Genomic DNA, 6,760 nt, shown 5'->3' with positions numbered 1-6,760 from the left:
GGCTTAGCGTCTGCGTATCTTAGCTTCTACACTGGTCTATCAGAACTATCTCCACCTCTCTGTCCAGTACTCACTGCCCCTTGCTGCAAACTGATCACTGATTCGATTTTTCTTAGCAAACCCCGCTATAGAAAATCGAATGATTGATCACTCTGGTGTGTTCTCCAACTGACCCTCAAGCCTCCTCTTATACTTTTCCTGTTGGTCCTTCAATGGCTGAGATTACATCTCTAATCAATGGCTAATATTAGATTTGGATTGATCCATGTCACTTAGAACCTTGTAACCTAGTTTTATATTAAATAGCCATTAATATTTTATTTTTCCTAAGTTTAGACTTAGGAACTTCATTAAAAATATTAATTATTTTAATATCTCCTAAATTGGGTAGAATCTGCCCAAACTATTTCTGGGTCTTGGAGATCTCATGTGCTTTAGCATCTCCACCAATTTTCATGGCTAGAGCACATCCGATGCTACCCTAAATCAATAGCAAGCTCATAGACACTAGTTCAACTACATCTCTAGTTGCGCTCTCGACGTTGTCCTTTGACTTTGCTCCCTGGGAAGCCATGTGCATGTACTGTTGAGACGCAGATGAACACATGTGATACCTAAAGACATAGAAACACTCATGGGAAGAAATCTCTTGGATGAAAACCAAAACAAAATGGAGGCCTGACATGTAACATACTTGTGTGAGTGTCTGTGAAGTTTCACAATTTTCACCAGGAGGCTGGGAGACTCACTACTGGTAGTGTGGAAGGCATAGTCTGGTCTGTTAGGAGGCTGAATAACTGCTAGAACTGCACAATTCATAATCCATCTTGGCTTACTAATGACTGAAACTATGCAATGTGCAGTTTCAGTGAGCAAGGGCATGCAAACCTAGCAACTGCATTGCATAGTTTCTGGAGCCAACTGGGCAATGTCTCCCAGAATTTCATAGAAAAGCGTGGGGATCAGTGATGGCTAGTTTTGCACATTTCCTGGGAGGAAGGTAGAGCCTTCATTCTCTGGGATGTGCATTGTTGGCTGGGTAAGGCAAGGTCCGGGCCAAGGCAACCCAGGCCCACCGATGGACGACTGAAAACATGAGAAAGTTTGAATGCATGGTGAGAATGAGTGTAAGCAAGAGTGAATGATCATGCATGCAAACAGTGAGTGCAAGATTCAGAAAATGGGTAAGCGAGCATGTGTGTGATGCAAGTCGTCGCAACGACGATCGTTAGTGCAGAAACAATGTCATGCATGCAACAACAGTGAGATGCAAAGGAAAACTGAAACAATGCTTCTACAAGCTAATATACATCAAAATGACAGAAAGTGTTCATTGAAACCAAGTAGACAACACTCACACAAGCCAAAATACAAAAAGCGACAGAAACGCAACACAAGTCATGAAAAGCAGACTTACCTTGAAGAAATTGGGTTGAATGTGCCAAAGGCTCCTAGATGCGATGTGGGATGTCAGAGCTACAAGATTGATGTGAGCAATGAGCTCTGCAACGTTTGACAAATAAGTTTTGATAAGATCGAGGTTATGACGTGCATGCCACAAATCTAGGAAAAAGAAACACTTGGCGGGAGGTTTCTTAAATGATCCTTGCATGTAACCTCCGGCTGCTAAGAATAGATCCCTAAAATCTAGGGATGATTTTGCTTTTTCCTTTTTCGGGAAAGGTAGCCCATGCATGCAAATCACGATTACTCAGTCATGGAGAGAACTGGTCAACCTGACAGCACATGCAATAGCCTGCAAGCCTAGGGATGAAATTTGTGCAGTTTCGGGGTTGAGAAAGGCTAGTTGTCCCTCAAGCATTGCGTAATTTCTAGGGCTAGCAAGTCACTACCTCCAAAAATTGTGTAATTTCTGAGCTGAAGCCCAGTGTTGGGCTGGATTGCGCAATTTATGGAGCGAAGGTTGCCTGGCCAGATTGCGCAATTCTCGAGCCCAATAGGATTGCGCAATTTCTGGAGGGAAGGTTGGTTCCCCTCTAGAATTGCACAATTTTTAGGGGGAGCATCTCAGCCAGAAAATTGTTTAAGTCTGGAATGACAGCCTGTGGGTGGGAGACAAACAAGTTGACATGCATAGGTTGGCAGGCCACTGAAACTCAGCTGAAGCCTATGTACTTGATAGTGCAAGACATGCTGCTAAGGATGGTTGGTAGGGAGGCTCCAAAACGAAGCTAAGGAAAAATTTTGGAGGGTGGTTGTAGGCGCTACAACATATTATTATTATTATTAAATATAATTAATATTTTTAAATATAATTAACTATTTAAAAGTTTTTATATCAATTTTATGGTGTGATTTCACAATTTTATCAAGTGAAAAAGAATTATAACATTAATATTAAAAATAGAAGTTAAAATATGCGATTTCACAATTTCACAATTTTATCAAGTAGAAAAAAATTATAAAATTAATATTAAAAATATGTAATATTGGATATGGAAATTAATTAGTAAATTAGTTTTGCAAATTATTCCACTACAAAAAAAGAAAGAGTTAGATAAATTTATTTAAAGAAATATTTTTATTTAAAATTTAAAATAACATTTTAATTTCCATATACACATTATCTTTAAAAAAAGAAATAACAATTTATTTTGAACAACTAAAATCAACTATGATGATCTCAAGGCTCACAAAATATGAATCAGATTTGTACCCTACCATTATATATACACTATTTCCATAAAATGGACATAAGTAAGTTGATATGTAAACCAAAAACCTTATAATTCTCACAAGATATGAGCCATATTTCTACCCTACTGATATAACCATTATATAGACACTATTGTCATAAAGTAGACGTAAGTAAGTTGATATCTAAACCAAAAACCTTATAATCCTTACATAATATGCTTTGTCACAAAATTATACTCTGAAAACTAAAGATTAGCATTAAAAAAATATAATTTTTTTAAACCTATACATTTTTTAATAATCTTTACATAATATGCTTGGTCAAAAATATATATATATAAATTTTTCATATATTATATAGTTTTTTAAGTTTTATTTTTTTAACACCATTTTTTAGATAATGTATTTATTATTATTATCATTATTGGTTACTATTGGCTAATACACTATGATTCATCACCCTTATTCAAGGAAAATCATGCCATTTGGGATAAGGGATCGTAAGCGGGCAAACTTTCACACATGTATGATGGCTTTGTCACTTAAGCCATTAGCATCATTCTTTTGGTCTCATAAAAACAAGTTTTTAACCAAACAACAACAATTTTAAGACATATTCCAAACCCTAAAATATAAATATACCTATAACAATTTTTAATATTTTAATTTTGATTTGATTTACAACTTTATGTTATAAAAAAATTATTAATATTCATAATCTTATGTGACTTTAATTCAACTCTAATTAATTTTAATTTGTTTTTTTTTCTCCTTTTAAATCCATGCCACTTGTAAAGTCGCTGATAAGAAAGGTAAAGTGACTCCCTAGCTTAGACGTGATAAAATCTTTTTTTATAAATTAAAATGTTTTGTTTCATACTGATGGAAATAAATCCCTACAATATTCAAAAACTCGTCTGAAAAATACAATCCTCTTTGAATGGAAAGGGACAACCCCCAAAACTGTTACACATCGAGTTTCTAGTGCACAGAATCTTTTCCCCTCACATGGCGACTGGCCACATGTTCCTGAGCGTACTTTTCCACCCATTAACAAAATCCTTTTGGAAACAGCAACGTCTCATAAACATGGCAAGTCCCATTCGCTAGGAATAAATGGTGACACACACAACTAGAAATCAAGTTCGAACTTTTATCTCGTTGGAGTGTGGACTGTGAAACATGGAATCTCATTAAGGAAAAAATATGATGCATTTGTCATAGTTCAACAATTTAAAGTTGTTGTGGAAAAGAGAAGTGGTTATTCTCTAAAATTATTACGCACTAATAGAGGGGGAGAATTCACTTTTAATAAGTTTGATTCTTATTGTAAAATGAATGGCATTCAAAGGAAATTGACAACCAGTTATACTCCCCAACAGAATGGCATTGCTGAACGTAAGAATAAAACAATTGTTGCAATGGCTAGGAGCATGCTAAAAGGTTAAAACCCTCCAAACATTTTTTGGGTTGAAGTTGTAGCTACATCTCTTTCTTTTCTTAATATATGCCCAAGAAGAAGTGTGCAAAATATTACCCCTTATTAGGTATGGTGTGGAAGAAAACCCAATGTTTCTCAGTTAAGAATATTTGGTTGCATTTCTTATGGTCATGTTCCTACTGAAAAGAGAAGAAAATTTGATGATAAAAGTGTGAAATGCATTTTTATTGGCTATTGTGATGATACCAAAGGTTATATATTGTACAATCCACAAACTGAAAAACTAATGACTAGTCGTGATGTGTTCTTTGATGGGAAAGAAGAATGGCAGTCGAATCAAAATGTGCAACAACAAACTCCTAGTATTATTGTACAAGAAGATGAATCTTTTTGTTTTTGCAAATTCATTCAAAAAGCAAAATACTTCATAGGCCACATCCACTTCATCATCTTCTACAACTTCAAGTCATGTTTCAATTCCAAGTCCTCCTCCAAGAAAGACAAAATCCTTAAATGAAATTTATGGGTATACTAATTTCTCTTTGATCTCTCAGATTGAAGCAGAGCCAAGATGTTTTGAAGATGTCGTAAAAGAGTGAGTTTGGTGCAAAGAAATGGATGAAGAGATGAGAATGATTAAAAGGAATGAAACATGGGAGGTTGTGCATCCTCCTACTGAAAAATAAGTTATTTGGGTGAAATGGTTGTATAAAACAAAGTAAGTAGCTGATGGATCAGTACAAAAGCACAAAGAAAAGTTAGTGGAAAAGGGATATGCTCAACAACCAGGTATTGACTACAATGAAACATATGCTCTTGTTTCAATATTTGATATAATCAAATTTTTTTTGGAATTGACAACACAATATAAATGGTTATTTTATCAATTTGATTTGAAATCAACCTTTCTAAATGTTGATTTGAAAGAAGATGTATATGTCCAACAACGCCAAGGATATGAAGAAGCAGTTAATGAACACAGAGTCTACAAACTGAAAAAGTCTCTTTATGGGCTTAACAATATCTAAGAGCATGGTATAGTAGAATTGACACTTATCTTTTGAAAAAGGGATTTAAAAGGAGTGAACATGAACCCACATTATATATAAAGTAAAATGGTCATGATATACTAATTGTTTTGTTATATATAGATGACTTGATATACATATCTTCAAGTGATTTGTTAGTGGAAGAGTTCAGACAAGCTATAACGATTGAATTTGAAATCACTGATTTGGATTCGCTGCATTATTTTCTTGGCATAGAAGTGACATAAATGAATGATATAATTTTTATTTCATAAGAAAAGTATGTTTCAAATCTTCTTCACAAATGGAAAATGGGAAACTATAAACCCATGAGCACACTCATGAATACAAATGAAATTTTTTCTGTATAAGATGGAGTTGAAAAGGTAGATGCTAGATCCTATAGGAGTTTGGTAGGAATAATTTTGTATCATACTACCACTAGGCCTAATATTATGCATGCAGTAGGTTTGATTTCCAGATTCATGCAAAGTCCAAGTGAGATTCATTTAGGAGCAAGAAAAAGAGTTTTGAGGTATCTTTGTGGAACAAACAATTATGGCATTTTCTATACTTCATCAAATAATTTTGGGTTGGTTGGTTATAGAGATAGTGATTGGGCTAGATCTCTTAATGATAGAAATAACACTTCAGGTTATGTCTTTAGCATTGGGTCAAGTGTGGTATCATGGTGTTCAAAGAAGCAATCAACTATTTCATTGTCTTCTACATAGGAAAAGTATATTGCGGCAAAAACGATAACATGTTAAGTAATTTGGCTGAAGAAAGTCTTATTAGATATGAAACAAGAACATAAACATGGAAAAACTATTTACTGTGATAACTTGTCTACCAACTACCATTTCATAAGCGACTATGTGGCAAAAGGAGAAATTGAAATAAAGTTTTGTACAACAAATGATCAACGTGCAGATATATTCACCAAAGAAGTTTCAATACATGAGGGACATGCTCAGAATCACCTCATTAAGCATTAAGGGGGACTCTTGAGGATAATGCTTAATTATGTTACAAGGAGAAACTGAAATAAATTTTGTACAACAAATGATCAACGTGCAGATATATTCACCAAAGAAGTTTCAATACATGAGGGATATGCTCAGAATCACCTCATTAAGCATTAAGGGGGGTTGTTGAGGATAATGCTTAATTATGTTAGGTGATTGATGACAAATTCGTCAACACATTTTGTGTTTGTGAGTTATCATAATTAGGGCAACAAAATAATAGATGTAGTGAGTATTCAAAGCTATTATTCAATAAATTATTAGGGGCAGTATATTAGAATCAGCTGTTACTCAGGTAATTGAAAATCCAATTAGAAATATATTGGCTATATAATAATGTATTCATTACTTCCATGAAAATATGGGATTGGAATGAGACTTGAGTTTATGTATTGAGAACCAGATTTTTCTCGTTTTTATTTTTATTTTTTTACATATATTTTTATATGTATGCTCTCAATAAATTTAACAAAAATACACCAACAATCGTAAACACAAACACATTAATCTCGCTCAACTCTAGCTCAACTATTTGGATTTCAATACAGTAACAAAACTTTCAATCAAACCAGAAAGTGAAAACACATAGAAACAAGTAATTCCAG

The sequence above is a fragment of the Pinus tabuliformis genome, chromosome 3_1, assembly GCF_031772625.1.
Source record: "Pinus tabuliformis cultivar Carrire ecotype Pingquan chromosome 3_1, CPIR1, whole genome shotgun sequence".
In the NCBI taxonomy this organism is placed as follows: Eukaryota; Viridiplantae; Streptophyta; class Pinopsida; order Pinales; family Pinaceae; genus Pinus; species Pinus tabuliformis.
The sequence above is the reverse complement of the archived record's forward strand: the minus strand, read 5'-3'. Positions refer to the sequence as shown.